Source organism: Xyrauchen texanus, chromosome 5 (assembly GCF_025860055.1).
Source record: "Xyrauchen texanus isolate HMW12.3.18 chromosome 5, RBS_HiC_50CHRs, whole genome shotgun sequence".
Taxonomy (NCBI): domain Eukaryota; kingdom Metazoa; phylum Chordata; class Actinopteri; order Cypriniformes; family Catostomidae; genus Xyrauchen; species Xyrauchen texanus.
The window spans coordinates 5617805-5637064 of NC_068280.1; the positions used below are offsets into that span (position 1 = coordinate 5617805).

The following is a 19260-nucleotide window of genomic DNA, read 5'->3' on the forward strand; positions in this document are numbered from 1 at the left end:
GTGCTGTATTTTGATATCATAAATATAATAAATTGAATATACTAAAATAGTATGATATCCATTAATGTAGCATGATTGATTGAATTAAGATTGAAATCACAATATGGCTTTGTACGATTACTAAACCCTAAAAGGCTGTATTTTAAACTGCAAAAATAGAAGTACCAAAATGTTTTTAAGCACAAAATAACCTTTCTTTCACATTAATCATCATTTTTTTTATCATATTTAGTCATTTTTATTTTATTTTGTCTGTATCCTTCACTGTGTCTCTCTTTAAAATGTTGGCATGTCATGTGTTCAATGGAAATTATTTATTGTAAGTAAAAGATTTTGTACCGCTTTGTAAAATATTTAAGCATTCCTAATTAAGTGATCTTATGACAAAATATGGTAAGTGGAAAAACTGGTATAATTTTTGGCTTAAAGTTTTATTGCCGTATCGGCGCATCCCTAATTTTGAAAAGACTGTGTAATGCTTTAGTGTTAATATATCTGTTTTCATGTATATAAAAACAACTGCAAAAAGAGATACATGCATATGCCCAGATACTAAACAATTCTGTCAATGCAAAAAAAACAAAAAGGGAAAATGTGATACAAAAATGAACACTAATGCTAATGAAGCCTGCAGGTCTTTTTCCGGATATGGAGGGACATCAATAGAACCATCTAACTGCCTTTTAACGACCTCTAAGTGATGAACCTTGGATTTCAAACAGAACATTCTTTGTAAAAATTTGACAGGCAATCCTATTTTTCATCAAAGCAAAGGCCTGCACTTCTATGATTACATTGTTTTGAGGCAACTGGAAGCACTGTGGGTGAGGATGAGGTGGTACAGCCAGCAAGCTCTGCCCATCCCTGTGCTTTCGTATGCAGACAGACACGTTTGCCGAGAGAGAAAAACAACAGCTGTATTGCGAACACGTCCATAATAAAGCATGAGCACCGTCGCTATCTCTGGGGCTAGCACAGCCCATCTGGCCGAGCTCATGTTCCCAGGGTGCCCAACACGGATTGTGTGGAAGGACTGTGTGGATGCAAGGACAAAGTAGCTTGAGGTAGTTTGAATGAACTGACCAATATAGAGAATCTCATTATAAAAGATGGCATACTGATTAGCGCAGCCAATTCTTGAGTTATGAGCTGTTTGCAGAGTCGAATGGGCAATGAAATAAAAAGGGAAATAAATACATATAGATTCATCTTCATCCTCAATGTTGACATGTTTGTAGCTATTAGCATAAATATGCATTCTGCACATGTACTTCTTGCTTTCCCTCTGTTGGGCCTCAGGTATTCAGATATAAGAGAAAGGCAGGTCTACATAAAGTCATAAAGCCTGACTGAGGCCTACATACAGTCAAAAAGCCTAACAATCGTGCCAAAATCAAACAAAGGGAGCCCAAAACAGACAACAAATCCCATGAAGGCTTGCTCACTTTACACCTATGTGTGAAATTCTGAAGGATCGATCTGTCGTTGCTTCCAACGACATTGCGTATCTTTGATAATTATTAATAATTGCTAATAACCAAACCCGCTCCTGAATGTGGCGCACAACACCACCAAAAAGGCTTCTGGTGTCCTAACAAGGCATGACGCATCTTAACCATTTGTTCTAGCCATTTGTGACCACGACAAGACATTTTGTAAGATGCTTTCTATTTCTATTTTCCCTTTTTAGTGAAATCTAACTTGTCCACTTTGCTTCACAAAACTGTTTATTAAACTTTAAATGCGTTCCAATTAGCTGTGAAACTGTTGCGTCATGCAGGATTTACTCTTTCAGTGTTGATACACCACTGAAAAAACAGCTTAAATCAGCCTTAACTGGTCTTAGCTGGTTTAAGATGGTCTAGAATGGTCTCTTATGGGGCAGTGGTGGCTCAGTGGTTGAGGCTCAGGGTTACTGACCAGAAAGTTGGGGGTTCAAGCCCCAGCACCACCAAGATGCCACTGTTGGGCCCTTGAGCAAGGCACTTAACTCCAGGTTGCTCCAGGGGAATTGTCCCTGTAATAAGTGCACTGTAAGTCGCTTTGGATAAAAGCGTCTGCCAAATGCATAAATGTAAATGTAAATGTCTCCCAGCCTGACCAGCTGTCAAGTTCCAAACTGGCTAGTTTCGGCTGTTTTTTCAATAGGCTAGACAAATAACTAGTCGCAACAAACTTGTTGCATCATGCCCAGTTAAGACACAGTCTAACCCTCACTGGAAATGTCAGCATTTCCTCAGATGGGCACAGAATTTACAAAAAAAAAGCAAGAAAAATCAGTCTAAACTGCATGCAAACTCTTTACTTGCTGGGTAAACTGTTTCTCAACTCTTCCTGTCCTCTATATGCTAAAGACCTCTTATCAGTCATCCATCAGTGATACTCTGCGCCTTAGATGACAATATCTCAGAGATCACAATGCAAACAGGGTTGATGGCCGGGTTGACTTTGTTAAAACTCCAGTGTTCCAGAACATTCCTTCAGCTATCAGACATAGCTAGATAAACCCAATGGTCTATAAAACTACTGGTAAAGCTTTATACTGAGTGATATCTTTAAATTGTGGAGCAGGCCATGAAAAAAATCACAAGTGAGGCCAAAAAGCTAAAAAGCGAAGATAAATTACACTATCTAAGAAATAATGTGAAGTCAGCCGGCCATTATCGTAAAGTATGCCCAGACAGGGTAATGAGGATTTGAGTTGAAAATATTCTATTATGTGAAAAGAAAGATACCATGGAGCCAAACTGTATGAGAGACATAGGAAATCGATTGCTTGGGACTATAGTTAGTTATACAGTTTTGCGTTCATTATACGAAATATTATAACCACAGAATGCCATAATCAACCAATATCAATTAAATATGTGAAATATAAAATATTTTAAAATATATTATTCATATATTATACATCCAGCAGCCTGATGAAACCCTTTTACTTGCATTGTATGGACAAAAAGAGCTGCAATGTGCTTATAAAAATCTTCACTTCGGTTCTGCTGAGGAAGGAAAGTCATTCACATCTGGGATGGTTTAAAGGTAAGTAAATAATGAGATGATTTTCCTTTTTGAGCGAACTAATCCTTTAACACAGACTACATTGCAGTGTAAACATTTTTTTTTTAATGTAATTTACATTTAAATGTACATACTTTTTACTGTTAATGTGTTACCCTTACCATGTATTTTATTTAACAAGACAATACATATAATTTTGCAGGAAACTATTGTTAAAAATTATGGTGAAACAACAATAATAGGGCGTTCCCAGTAGTTCTATTGTGACCCATTACATTTGGTTATATTTTACTGATAATTTATTACTTATGTTTTCTTGCTTTTGATATCAGATATGCACACTGGGATGTTTTTAATGTTGATTAGTTCACATTTATTGCATTTTTTTGTTTCACCTTTCGTATTTTAGTGTCACTTTTCACATTTTACTGTGTTTGTGTGAGTAACACTGTGCAGTGTATATACACATTTATTTGCCATTGCTCCAGGAAGGGTCACTTCTTGCTGAAATTTAAGTCATCATGTGACTTTGTTTTACCACCAAAGCTACTATAGTAGTTTAGAGTATATATTTAAAGGTGCAAAGCAGATTTTTGCATTCCCAGTAGGTTGGTACATTAACATTATATCATTTAATAATATATAAGGTAGGGAACTTTAAAATATACAGGCACTAAATGGCATCCTGTAATGCCTGAAACATGGTCGTTGTATTTTTTAAGGTGAATTTCTGGCAACCACAGCTGCCAGTTTGCTTTTTGTCACAGTGTACCGTAGGCTAAATCTTGTCAAACAACCTGTTTTTGCTCAACAGCAATGTATGAGTAACAGGTATTTGACATATTGAGGTATGGACATCAATGCTGGCATCTAAAACATGCCTTAACCACTCACAGTAACGTCCACGCTCAGGTTTGCAAGCCCATATGGACTGTTAAGTGATTTACAAAGCCATAAAATTCCTACCGTCAATTCCAGCAGATATATCAGAGAAAGACTACTCATAAAATGCCCCAATTATGCTGAATTGTAATAGGAGTACTGGTGGCGTTTGATTTTTACCCAAACAGAGTACATCACCAGTCGCAGCGGTAATGAAATGCAAGTATACAAGGAAAAATAAAGCACGTCTTATTCAGTTTAAAATTAGCAGTTGGCATGGCTGAATGCCTCAGGAAAGAGACAGCGTTCACATATCAGCAAGTTTGGCCTTCAATAGGGAACTCTTTGGAGTGAAGAATAAAAATGGTCAAAGAAAGCGTTGAGGAAATGTTGACAGTAATCAATAGTCTCTCTTCATTCGGAGTATCCCTGAACACTGTTCTGAGGGCAACCAAAATGTCTAAAGTGGTACTGGAGAGAGCCAAGGTAACTGCAATATCTCAAACTGCTCTTGGACTTTAGAATTTAATGGAGAGAAAAACTTTTTTCCCCCACAAATTTTATATATCAGGTCTTAAACTCTTAGAAGAACATGGTGTAAAGGAGGGGGTGGGGGGTATCTTTGGTATCTTAGGCTCTGATGGGTGGTATGATGGATGAGCTTTTACTTTTTAAAACATGAAAGAAGAGAAGAGTGCGGGAGAACTGGAGCAGTGGTTTCACAACTGGTGACTCACAACCCAAAATGGCTCTCCACTCTATTCTGAACAAAGATGGGAGAACAATTTACTAAAAGCAAATAATAAAATGCAACATAATTATGATAGAAAAATAAATAGGAACCATCATTCAATCATCATCCAAACTTTTAAAAGGGAAGAGAAAATGCTTCCCCTATCTTTTGTTGTTGAAATCAAAAACAGTGCATCATGAAATCTGTATAGTGTGCAACAGTGCTCGCCCACTTTTTCAGCCATGTTAGTTCCGGAAGCATTTTATCGCATTAATTTTTTCCAATGAGTTCTAAGCCGTGATTCAAACCAACCACCCATAACAAATCACAACATTTCAAACAGCCAAAAATGTGTGCTGTGGGTGAATTACAATTTTTAATTGTGATTAAATCGCAGATTTTGGCAGTGATGAAATTTGACTCTATATACTTTTACATATATCTTAAGAAATAAAACAAAAAAAAAATGTAACAATAATACTTTATTAACATATTCTAAACAAAGCATTCCACAGTATAAAGATAGAAATGCACTAAAATAGCACCAATTCAAGTAACATTTAACGCTTCCCATAGTCCCCACATAGTTTGCATATTCATTGCAATGCATATTAAATCTCTTAAACTCTCATCCTCCACAATATTTATCAGCTAGCAGGCTGTGGCTATCCACTTTGAATATGTGGTCCTTCGTCAGTTCCATATATTGTGCATGGCTTATAGGTGACTGTTACGATTTTACGTGCTTCTGTGGTAAAATTACGACATACAAAAGAATGCGAAGTACTATAGTTTTTGTCCCATCTAGGTTTGTTTTGTAGATCACTGGCACGAATACGCTGTAGTGTGATTCTGGTTTGTACATCAGTGTAACGTCCCCGCTGGACACATCACAAATGTTCTGCCCTATTCCAACCAGTATTCAGGAACTTTAAAACATGGAATTCAGATTTTATATTTATTTATTTTTTTGGAAATGGTGAAATTGTATTAAATATTTAATTAAGAAACACTAAGGAAACATGCTATTGTTTTTATTTTTTCTCCCCAATTTGGAATGCCCAATACCCAATGTGCTCCAAGTCCTTGTGGTGCCTCAATCCGGTTGGCGGAGGATGAATCTCAGTTGCCTCAATCCGCGCATCTCATCACGTGGCATCACGTGCGCATTACCGCAGAGATATAGTGCGTGTGGAGGCTTCACGCTATTCTCCGCGGCATCCGCACACAACTCACCACGCGTCCCACCGAGAGCGAGAACCACATTATGGTGACCACGAGGAGGTTACCCCATGTGACTCTACCCTCCTAGCAACCGGGCCAATTTGGTTGCTTAGGAGACCTGGCTGGAGTCACTCAGTACACCCTTGATTCGAACTCAAGATTCCAGGGGTGGTATTCAGCGTCTTCACTCGCTGAGCTACTGAGCTACATTGAAATTTGTAATTTTAATAGGCTAAAATGAATGTGTTCAATAGCATATTACCTATTTTTTCTGTGGTATGGAGAGTCACAAAAGTATACTGATATCGGTATCGAATACTGAAATTTAGGTATTGTGACAACACTATAAAGTATATTGCAAAATATGAAAATATGTGTAATTACACAAGAGTGTAGGGAGATCAACTTGTTCGTCTCATTCGCAGTATGTCATGGAAGCACTTGGTTGCTGCAGAGCTCTTTTGCTGAGATCCTCTCATTTCTCTACTGGATCATGTAATAGTGTAGTTCTTCACTAAGAATGCTACTATTAAATATTTGTTTCTAAATTTAAGTTGAACACGGACTGACGGCTTCAGCAGAAGCATATACCATTGATTAACAACCTCAGAGCTCACATTAGGTCTTTAGGTTTTTTAAGTTGTTGTTAATAATCAATTCTGCTATGTGGAAAGAATTAATTGTATTTTTACTTCCATAACCAGACTGTTGCGATCAATTTGTATTTTGGTGCAAATTAATTTGCCGATGCCAACATGGATAGGTTTTTTGTTGCCCTCTACATCGAAAACCATTATGATAATATGATAATAATGATAATATTAATACAATTGAAGTTTGTTTAGTTTTGTAGGATTTTTTGATTTTCATACCATGTTGGGTCGCAACCTGATTTGCAATGAAAAAGCTGGGTCCTGAAGCAAGACCAGTTAAAAAAAACACTGGGCAAGTGAGCGCGTCCTGTTTTAAGGCAGGGCTGCAGTCAGGGGAGTAATTAAGGGAATTCAAGCAGCTAACCAGTTTATTGAAAAACAAAAAAAAGGCAAAACCAGAATGGCTAGTAGGAAGTGCAAAGAGATCTCCATAAGAGTCTGCATTGAAAAACAGCTGCCTGTTCACTGTACCATCAAATTAAAACTGGATCAGAACTTGACAATAATATCAGAAACAATGCTCTATAAGTACCAACTGGGAAGCTAGATATGAAAGTGGTTAGATCTGAAAGCCTGTAGAGATTTCTCCCTTGCAAGCCAGCATTTTTCCCAGTTCTGACTTTTGAAACTATACGAAATATTTTATTCTTCCAGAAAGATGTGCAGGTAACAGAGTGCGAAGGAGCTTAGTCATAAGTCAGGATTTAAGAAAAGCCTGGGAAATGATTTCCAACTGAGAATGAAGACTGTGAGAATCAAGTAGACACTAGAGGCTTAGGTACTCAACCTACTGCATGCAAGCCACATGGGACTTTTTACCAACAGCATTGTTGCTAAAAGTCTCACAGTTTCCCCAAAATCAGCAAGTTTTCGCCTGAGGCTTGAAAGTTGAAATATGAGGCCCTAGATAATGGCCAAGCAATCAGGTGAGTTAACCCACAGGTGAGAAAATAAAATCTGATATACGAGTATCAAGCACTTAGTGGAGAGCAGTCGCTTGAATTTTTCGTGTCGGATGCTGTGGCAAAGTGTATACATCACCTTTGCAATGGCATAATCTCACAATTTAAAACCATGAAACCACGTGCCAAACATCCAGTGCACATTGAGAGGGCATCTTTACAATATCACACTTGCAAAACAAACAAATTGTTAACTTGCCTCCTGAACTGACTAATATTCTAGAGGCTTGTTTGCAAATATAGGGGAGACTGGGGCTGGTTGTCACACTTTTTTCCTCAATTAATATTTCTCAGTGTAGGTTTATTTTTTATAATGTCAATTTCTGCATAGCCACATAGACCTTTACAAAAAACCTTTTGATTTTTTTTACCATTATTGCACAGGGGAAAAAATTAATAAATAATTGAACACACCTTTTGAAACAACATGCACCAACAGCACACTATATGGGGCTAGTTGTCACAATGGAACTTACCACTAAAGCAGTGACATAGCTTTAATTTAAAACTTGGGGGGAGACGGGGGAATGTGTCCCCACCATCACAACTATAAAAACTAAATCTATGTCTCTTGTTAAATCTACGCCTTCATTAAACATACTATTAAAGACAAATATGAAGCACAAAGGATTTATCTAACCAACAAAAATGGAAAATCTACTGTACAAAAACATCAAAATATATATATTCATAACATAGTTTACCATTGCCTGAATGTATGCCAGTGTGGCTTAATTATATTTACTTGTTCACCCAAGATTACCCAAAAAGTTACCTTATAAAGCTGTTTTATTCTACATGGAGAGGGTCCACTCATGGGAGCAGCCAAGTTAGGATCACATGACCAGCCATATACTACTCGATTAATCTCATTAACTGCCCTGTTATTGGACCCTTTACTCATGAATTAAGTTAATTATGGCTGACTGTGTATAGTGAATTTATATAATGGCATTAGTAACTGAAAACTATTGCGTTTGAATGATGCTGCATCCACACCACTAGGTGTCAGTGTAAATCCAAGACGACAAATTAAAAACATTACTGAGTGCACCTGTGACAACTCTAGGCCAGGTCTCCCCCTATTTGCCTATACTCCAATGCATAATACTTCCCTACTTCCTCACAAAGGAATCTGTACCTACAATCCAATCCAGCACAAATATGATAACACTGACATCCTCATGTGTACCTTTTGTATGTGGGTTCATGTCAGACAAAGATGCCGCCAAAACATACACATGCTAAGTCTGGAGAATGTAAATACAGCCTCTGAAACCAAACACCACCCCTACAACACCTTAAAAAAACATGTCAGAGATTACATTGTTCCACAGTGATGTGCACAATAGTCGCTCTGTTTGTTTAACACAGATCCGCCATGCCAGAGAGTTTTAAATTCACACTTCAGTTGTGAAGGAGCGTGGGGTGTCGGGGGCTGACTGCCCTACTGAGACACCAAGATTCTTCTTGAGTCTCTGTCAGAGGTGATGAGACACCTTCAATGATACGAGGTGCAGGAGAAGTATGCGTGTACCAATTCAGAAGCTCTTTAATTTAATCCTTGTTCCATTAACCCAACCATGAAGAACTGTCTCTTTCCTTTGCAGACATTTTGTTCAAATTTGGATCTAGGAAAACAAAAAACAAAGGCACAAGAGAGGCATCTAACGTGCCTTTAACGTCATGTTATCATTCAACACAGAACTTCAACTCGAGCATTACCAACAATAGGCCATTCTCTGAACTGATGTTAATTGATGTTTGAGATCCAGGAAACAGCTGTCACACCTGAAATCATTCCAAGAATTGTCTATATCCATCTTATTGCACCTGCATTGTGATGCAGAAACTAGTAAATGATGAGCACATCTCAATAAGACAAGTCTGGAATTATACCGGTTCAATTCAGACAGCTATACCGACATATACCGTCAGTCAGTGCGGGGACATTAAAAGTTCTGAGCACTCCACAGCCTTGGAATGATGTCGTTTTGTTGATTTAAAACTCGATAGAGCATTAACCTTAAAAAACTCGCTTTGTAAGCACCATTCAGTGGACACTTCACTGTGACTATGCTGTGATGGGTTTAATGAGCCACGTAACATCATTTTGGAAAAATGCCACCACAGTCACGTAATTGTCATGTGAACCGGCTGCAAAAAGACCCCATAAAGTTTATTGCAGTAACCATAGGTATTGTAAGCCCTTTGTCAGATTTGAGGAAAGATGCATTAGCAAAACAAAAATGTGTTTTGTGTCAAGTTTACCAGTTCCCAGATGAAAGATTCTGACATCTCGTATCTTCAACAAATGTGTTTGGTAAACAAGGATGCATGCTGTTCTTTAAAACATAATGAGGCCAATATCACACCACTCAATAGATGTCAGCAATTAAAGGTTTAGAGTCTAGAAACAGGACAAAAAAAAAGCCCTGCATTCAAGGCAACAGAGCTGTTTCTTGAAAAGCGAATTGGGAACCAAATAACCACATCCCAGCCACAAATCAATGGGCTAAAGGGGTCTTCTTTGTCTTGATTAGACTTTTTGCAGCACTTTATTTGGAACAGATGATAATTAGGTGCTTTGCTTCTGAGCTCTTGCATCTTGGCTAAAAAATGAGGTGAGAAAACGCAACAGGGATTTTGAATGTGTGACTTCTGGCGTTCTTGTAAACAGACTCCACCGAACCCTGACGTAAACGCTGTCTAACTGAGTCTTCAGCACAAAGAATGGCCTATTCATTTGGAAAAAAGGCTCAAAGGCAGTCATTTGAGAGCCGCTATCCAGTATGTCGTGATGGACATTTAGCAAAGAAGAAGTTGACGGCTAGACAGGAGTTATAGGCGAAGGTCAGTATCTGAATGTTGACTTTAAAGGGAATAGTTCCCCCAAACAATTCTGTCATCCTTGTATCATTTCAGCTGAATTAATTTCTTTCCCCTGAGAAAAAGAACATAAAATCACTATACAAGTACTCATGAAAGAACATAAAATCACTATACAAAACTCATGATTTACACAGATCAGCCACATTTTAAAACCACCGGCCAAATATCGTGTAGGTCCCCCTTGTGCCACCAAAACAGCTCTGACCTGTCGAGGCATGGACTCCACAAGACCTCTGAAGGTGTCCTGTGGGACCTGGCACCAAGACGTTAGCAGCAGATCCTTCAAGTCCTGTAAGTTGCGAGGTGGGGCCTCCATGGATTGGACTTGTTGGTCCAGCACATTCCACAGATGCTCAATCGGATTGAGATCGGGGGAATTTGGAGGCCAAGTCAACATCTTGAACTCTTTATCAAGTTCCTCAAACCATTCGTGATACATTTTTGCAGTGTGGCAGGGTGCATTATCCTACTGAAAGAGGCCACATCCACATGAATGCCAGGATCCAAGGTTTCACAGCAGAACATTGCCCAGAGCATCACAATGCCTCCGCTGTCCTGCCTTCTTCCCACAGTACATACTGCTGCCATCTCTTCCCTAGGTTAACAACATACACGCACCCAGCCGTCAACATGATCTAAAAGAAACCGTGATTCATCAGACCAGGCCACCATCTTCCATTGCACCATGGTCCAGTTCTGATGCTCAAGTGCCCATTGTTGGCACTTTCGGCTGTGGACAGGGGTCAGCTTGGGAACGCTGACCTCTTTCTTTATGGGCTACAGTAGCTCTTCTGTGGGATCGGCCCAGATGGGCTAGTCTTCGCTCCCCACGCGCACCCATGACCTTACCGGTTGTCCTTCCTTGGACCATGTTTGACCACTAACCATGCAAACCGGGTACACCCCATAAGACCTGCTGTTTTGGAGATGCTCTTGGCCCTGGTCAAAGTCGCTCAGGTCTTTACGCTTGCCCATTTTTCTTGCTTCAAACACATGAAATTCAAGAACTGACTCTTCACATGCTGCCTAATATATCCCACCCCTTGCCAGGTGCCATTGTAACGAGATAATACATGTTATTCACATCACCTGTAAGTGGTTTTAATGTTGTGGCTGATCAATGTATATTCCAAGTTTTCAGAAGCCATTCAATAGTTTTGTATGAGGTCCAGACACAAGTTTAGGTCATTATTCTCTGAAAATCTTGACATAGCACTACCGGCGTATTCACGAGAGAAGCTTGTGCACAGTAACCGCGAGAACATTTAAGGTGGAGTTTTACACAAAGTTAAGTGCAAGCAATTTAAACAAGCTTCTCTTTTGAACATGCCAGTAAGATAGAGCACATATCAAGGTCATAAGTGATTAATGACTTAAAAGTCTGTTCCTCACACAAAGCTATGGTATGTCTTCAGAAGGTTTGGAATATAAAGCACAAGTCTTGTGGACTACTTTTAGAATACTTCAATAGTGATTTTGCATCCTTTGCCTTGACATCTACAGACACCATTCATTGCCATTGAATAGGGAAAAGAAGGTCTGGAACAACATGAGTGCGAGTAAATAAATGACAATTTTAATTTTGGGGTGAACTATTACTTTAACTACAGATAGAAAATAAAGTGATGGGAGGAAAGAATGCAACTAACACTTTTAATTTACAGATGATACGCTGTATTATTCAGAATAAAAATAGATTAACAAAGCACGAAAATTAACAAGGACATTCTAAAGGCTGAAAACAGAGTGAAAGAAATGCTAATTTTACACAGTTACCAGGCTGAAAGTAATAACACCAGCATAAATGAAATTAAACATCAGCATACATTGGTGCCCAAGCCCTGCATAAGAACAGATTTTGTATTGGAATGAGAAAAGTAATATTAAGATGAGAAAATAACAAGAATGAATACTCATTAAGTAGCGCTTAAGCACTGCTGTAAGGCACCTTAAATTCATGACTCAAACATTTTAGCAATTATTAACATTAATTTAAGGCTCTCTCGAGTGTGGACTATATTGGAACCGCTATTGAGTGTAAAAAGTGCTGAGAAATCTCCAAGGGGGACCAACACAAAATGCAAGCCAGCTTTGACAGCAATATTTAATTGGTATTGATTAACTGAAACGACCTAACTGAAGAAATGGGTTCAATTAATCAAACTGAACAAAACGTCGGCTCCTGAAAGGGTAAGTGCCAGTTCTGCCTGGAACACGTTTGAAAATAATGTGGAACCTTTGTCTTCCCTTCTCTGGTGAATCCACATCTAGATTTATGCAGGATTTACATTTACATAGGTTTGATTTCTGGCAACGATCAAGGCTTTGAAAAGTGGAAGCAATGATTCCTCGATTCATCCATGTTAAATTTAGTTAAGGGGTTACTGTGCAACAATACAGCAACAACCTCAGGTAAGCATCTGTCAGCAGGAGGTCATAAATCCCTTGACCGTCTGGACTCCCTGATGAGTTAATGGCTCTGAGAACTGAAAAACCAGATAAAACTTGTTACTACATTTTTTTTGGTGATGGGCCAGGCGCTTGCGGTCTCATCAAGTGACCCATGAGCTTCTTTTACTGAAGAACTGACAAAACGTTATGTTGATCTTATCCCAATACTTTGCCAATTACCTTATTTTGTCATCAGATCACTGTTTTACTTTGGAATTATGCTTTAAAAATGGACAAATAGGTTCAAAAGCTTGATTACGGTTCTATTATAAATAATTTCAACTGAACATTAATTGGATCTGTTGAACACAGTACAGGTCAAAATTTGAAAGAGAGCCACAAAGAATGATAAATAGAAGACAAAAAAATATAAAAAAAATAACTAAATATGATAACCAAATTTTGAATTTTGTAAATTTTTGCACTTCTGTTTTTGCAGTTCAAAACAATAGTACTTACAGTACACGAATTGTGTGTGATAGAACATTGACTGGTGGTGGCGTAGTGGACTAAAGCACATAACTGGTAATCAGAAGGTCGCTGGTTCGATCCCCACGGCCACCACCATTGTGTCCTTGAGCAAGACACTTAATCCAGGTTGCTCCGGGGGATTGTCCCTGTAATAAGTGCACTGTAAGTCGCTTTGGTAAAAGCGTCTGCCAAATGCATAAATGTAATGTAGAACATTACAAACTCATATTATGCATATGTTAGCAAATTTCATAGAAATGTCAACCATATCATACAACAATAAAGCATTTTATCCAAAGGAACAAAGCCCAATTTGAAATAATTTATTACAGTGTTATGAGGGATAATGCCGTCCACACCGCTAGAGGGTGCCGCTTGCTTACACAGCGGTGACTGAAGCTCTGAATGCAGACTAAGCCTATATTTTAAAACGCAGTCTTTTAAGGTTTAGTTATCATGCAAGGTCATAATGTTATTTCAATCTTAACTTGATCAATCATGCAGCATTAATGGATATTATACCGATGTCTCAGATGTCAGAATTTTCGATGGTTTCCCTCATCATGTAGTCTATATGCAAGTGCCACTTTCACAACTGTCATTTCCAATTATAGCGTTTCTGTTTTTATGAAAGAAACAAAAAATAAATATTACATGTTCATAGGAGTGTCTACATTTCTACATATTGTGACTTATTATTTCTGGATTGTGCATTTGCATTTACAGAGTTTTTTCAAAGTGTGTTACTAATTCATAATCATTAAACAATAAACCATTGGGACCCACTTTATGGGTGGCCTTAACTATGTACTTAACCATTTGATACAATGTACTTATTATGCACATATATGTTGTTGCATTGTAATTACATTTAATGTACTTGCATTTAATCACATTTGTAGTTATACTGCTAACTTTACCCCTAACCCAACCCTTACCCCAAAACACCAACCCTTACTCTTAAACCTACCTGTACCTCAACCTCAGTAGCAGCAAATGTGGGAATTTTGCAGAACAACATGTAAACAGTAAATACATATAGTCTTGTATGTATACAATGTTAGTACTACATAGTAGTTAAGGCTACCCAATAGAAAGTGTGACCAACCATTGTTTTTCATACCGGCGCTTTCATGCTTATTACCGATATGCCAATAGTTTTAATTAGGTCAATAATTTGCAGATAAATATCACATCCTAAATCACTCAATTACAATTGTTTATGTTTACACGGTAGTCCTGTTGTTATTTCAACGAGTGCCATGTGACAGGGAATTGGAGTCGGAGAGAGTCAGTATGTTCGTCACCCGTCCACCATTCTGAATCAGAAAGTGTGTCTACAGACTGAAGAATGCAAAATCTCCGAAATATAGTCAGTAAGTGTAACACACGCAGCCTAAATCGAGTTGTTTGGAGTCGGCTAGTGTGACGTCAGCTAAAGTGGGTAGTTCTTGGCCAGAATAAACTGCAATGTGGACCAGACTTTTGCCTATACTCGAAGTCTGGCTACTTTATACCAAGCATGCAGCATGTGTATTTGAGGAGTCATTCAAGAAGCCATTCAATCATTTGACTGTCCCTTTGAAAGTTTTGGAGGCTTTTATTTCTCAGCTGATTCTGGTGACCTCACCTCCTCTATGGCCCTCTGCTGCCATAAACCATGGTTTATGTTATGGCAGGTAGCTGCCAAAACAGGCAGACATGTCCGGAATGTGCCTCCCATATAATCGGCCCCTTCCCACATAAACACAATGGAGTCCCTTAATGCTCAACAGGGCCGGTGTTGACAGGGGAAATGAATTCACATTCAGGGCACTACCGCCATCCATGTATTCCAGGTGGCCCCAGGGGCTTCTCTCTGCTATGTAGTGGTGACAGTGACTAGGTCTTTCTCTTGATCTCAACAAACTGCATAATAGACACCATGGCAATGCAATCCTCCCACTGACTGCCCTCAATTTAGACTGCACTCTGGAGGAGGCGGCTTGCAAAATGTGGGTGGTAGAGTCTCAAACGTCCAAATATTTAGCTTAACTGGCTCCCGAAGAAATCGGATGATAATTGTAAAATTCAATTCCTACCTTTATATGAATGGTATGTGTCGAATTACCAAAGACTTCAGTCGCCAAGCCAATCTCTCAAAAGGGAACAGGATTCTTTAATCTAGCCAATCAGAGCGCACCTCTATAGAATGCTCAGTTTCCTCCACAAGCAGTCCACACAAAAAATATATATAATCCTTCAAAACAGTGATGCAGACATGGAAACCAACATATCCTGAAACAACTAGGTGTGGGTAAACAAATATTGGGCAGAAACTGGGCATAGGTACTTGAGATATTATTGACAGAATGGCTAAATTGACTCAGAAAAGTCGTTGATGTCTCTGATGGAACTTGATGTGGGGACAATGTTTAGTCCACAAATGTGGACGGGCCCAATATGGAACCTTAATACATGTTCACTAGTCTCTGAATCAGAGTCCAAGTCAAGTCTCATGCCTTTCAAGACCAAGTCTAAGTCAAGTCTCAAGTCTAAGGGGCTGTTTAGACTGAACGTCTTGCCTGAAAGAAATCTAGATGCATAAAAACAAACAGAACATAGGTGTCCTGGGACAAACTATTTAAGTTATTTTTACCTCTAAATGGTTTCTATAAAACAGCAAAGAAAGCCGAGGTGCAATTTTCAAATACGTCCATCTAAAGCATGTTTACATAGAAGAACAATTGAAAAACAGGCCAGATGGATGCAAGTTTACATTTACATTTATGCATTTGGCAGACGCTTTTATCAAAAGCAACTTACAGTGGCACTTATTACAGGGACAATCCCCCCGGAGCAACCTGGAGTTAAGTGCCTTGCTCAAGGACACAATGGTGGTGGCTGTGGGGATCGAACCGACAACCTTCTGGTTAACAGTTTAGTGCTTTAGCCCACTACACCACCACCACTCCATTATTCAGTATGTTCAGTATGAACCGCCCCATACAATGTGTCCATAAAGCGGCATGCAATGAAAGGCATCTCTTACAGCGACAAATGACGGAACATTCTGGTAATTGCTTGGTGTCTATTTTTGATGCTGCATTAAACATCAAATATATATAATCTGACTGGGTTGTGCTGTCACGCAAAATTACTTACAATGTTTTTTAAGGTTAAGTCGCGATTCCTAACCAGACACAATGCGGTAAAGCTTCGTGCAATAAAAGTTTTTAGATTAAACCAGTCGCAGCTGCGATAAGCAGCATGACAATCTGTTGATTCCCCATTTCAAAAGACTGCTTCTTATAACTATGTTAAGCATCAAACATTGTCTGACTGTATTGTGCTGCATCTACTTAGCAACAACTTAAATTATTTACTTTAATCGGGGGAAAATCATAACAAATTGTAGATTTTTGCCCATACCCCGATTTCGTGTAGCACGTAAACACCTTCACTGGCGTTCTTACCGGTCTAACAATGTGCGCAATTGATGTGCACATGCCTGTTTATGTTTTGATCTCAGGCAGAGAATAATCTGATGATTTCCAATCTCATGTAAACATGGGTTACTTACATAGTCGATTTTCTTGAATAAACAGATTTTTGATAGTCATCAGCGTGTTGCTGTGCATGCTCAGTGTGACGACATTCAGACAACTTTTGTTATTCACAAGTCTCTAATTTGGAGTCTAAGTCAAGTCTTTTAGCATTTAAACCGAGTCTCAGACTTGAGTTTCCTGATCTCAGTTTTTTTCTCTGAGTTTTTTGGCTAGCACTAACACATCAGTACACCATGTTTTTCTTTGTGTGGGAAGGCAGGAAATGCTGACTTGGGTCTTATGCACTTTAAAATATCTGTGCAAGTAATCTGGTAAAGTTAGGATACAACAATTCAAGAGTCAGAGCTAAGGGCAGCACAGGAGGACTGCGGCTAATACACTTTCTCCAACGGACGCCGACTATGACAATCCCTAAACAATGGAGCTTGTCTTCACTCTACGGGTTACTTGACAAGTGAAAGATGGCAGGAGAGCTGAAGTGATGGAGGATTCATAACAAACAGCAGGACATATACATGCCTCTGTGTTCTTAGTCTCTCCGTTAGCGCTCAGAGATTCAGCACTTGAAAACACATTAGAGGGAGGCGTGTGTGGGCGTGTGCTGACAGATAGAGCTGCTATAGTAAAAGCACAAGCTGGTACCAAATAAAAGCAACATTCTCTAGTGTATGGTAGTTCACATAAGTGCCTGTGTTCAGTATGCAATACTCAACAACACTTGTGGGTTTTTCTCAGAACCATCAGTTTCTCTAAAGCCTCGTGTTTTGTTGAGATTGCCTGAATGTGTAAAAATAATAACAGCTTTTTTTTTTTTTTTTTTTTTTATCAAAAGGGACAGTTCACTCTGAAATTAAAATTCTGTCATCATTGGGCCTCACATTGAATGGTGACAGAGACTAACACACTGCCTAACATCTCCTTCTGTCTTTCATTGAAGAAAGTCTAAGAGTTTGAAGCAATAGGAGTATTTTTCATTTTTAGGGGAACTAAAAATTTGTTCTTGTGTCTTCACCGCACACCACAGACAATCATTTCTACTTTTTGGGGGGTTCATCTCTGAAATTGCGTTTGATGCAAATGTGAAAAGAGCAATACGTTCACTATAGTCCATTTGAGATTGCACTCAAATGCAAAACCTCAAAATAATCTCAGAATGCAAATGGAAGATGAATCAGTCATTATTTTGTGAGAGAATGGAATCATGTGAATCTCCAATGACCTTGGCTTTGCTGCAAAATGCAGTTACTTATGGATTATGCGTTGAATATGCCATATGGGTGAACTATTATGCAAAACAGAGAGAGGATGCTCAAGACTACTGTACATGCATACTAAAGTTGCACTGAATGAAAATTATGTCATAATTTACCTACATAATTATCAAAAAAAAATCATCTTTTCTACATGATTTTAGGATTAATTACCATAAAAACAAACTCAACTCTTCCCTCCTTTTCTTTCAAAAAAGGTTGCAGTGAAGCACTTTCAATGGAAGTGAATGGGGACATATTTTGGAGAGTTTATTGGCAGAAATGTGCTGCTTTATAAAAGTACTTAAATTAATTCTTCTATTTGAGCTGTAAAGTTGTTTATATCGTCATTTTAGGGTTTACGGTGCTTTGTCGTCATGACAACAAAGTTGTATATGCAAAGTTGTATATAACTTTCCACAAAAAAGGTTAGTAAATGATTTTCACACTACAATCATGTTAACGTGCATATTTGTGAATGTCTTGTTGACATTATACTTTTGATACGGTGAATATTTTAACATTTACGGATTGGCCCAATTCGCTAACTTTGTAAGTATCTCACTACAACCTTGATTTGTGCTCTTTTTTTGTGCATTTATATGACCTCAAACCTAATAGATATGGACTAAACATGACAAAACAAAAAGAAACAAATTATCTACCTATTTTCTTGAGTACAAACTCCCTTGCATTTGATTTAGTTGTTTCTCACAAATTGGAATTGCAAATAATTTTTTGACCCAAGTCAATGTTTCTCTCAAGAACGCCGGTCGATGTGGATTGTTTAAATGAACAGGATTTATCTTTCTCTCCATAGAGCGCACTCATCTGTCTGTGTGCTGTGATTCACATCTCACTTATTCCTGGTGAAGAACAGCTGCCTGCTGTTCGAGCTAGTTAAGATCCTAGAACACTGCAACCGAGAGCACACAACACGAGACAGGGGTGAATACTTAACAGTCAGAAATCCAATCCTGCTCTTATGGCAACGTCTGCTTAGGAAAACGGTCCGTAGCTGATTTTGGATTTCTTATTCCACATTTATGTTGATGTACTTCAATCATAGGCTTTGATACTGCATTAATTGTTGAAATAATATCAGATCTTCCCTAGTCACTGTGTGAAGTAGCTGGCTTCAGTTGAAACTGAAATCACAACAACCAAGCAAACATC

General features: G+C 38.5%; 1 protein-coding gene across 2 annotated transcripts in view; it reads right to left on the minus strand.

Annotated features, from left to right (window-relative positions):
* LOC127644032 (glutathione S-transferase C-terminal domain-containing protein-like) overlaps positions 1 to 19260 on the minus strand; it is a 63890-nt gene that overhangs the window by 27090 nt on the left and 17540 nt on the right. The gene's annotated exons all lie outside the window — the stretch shown is intronic.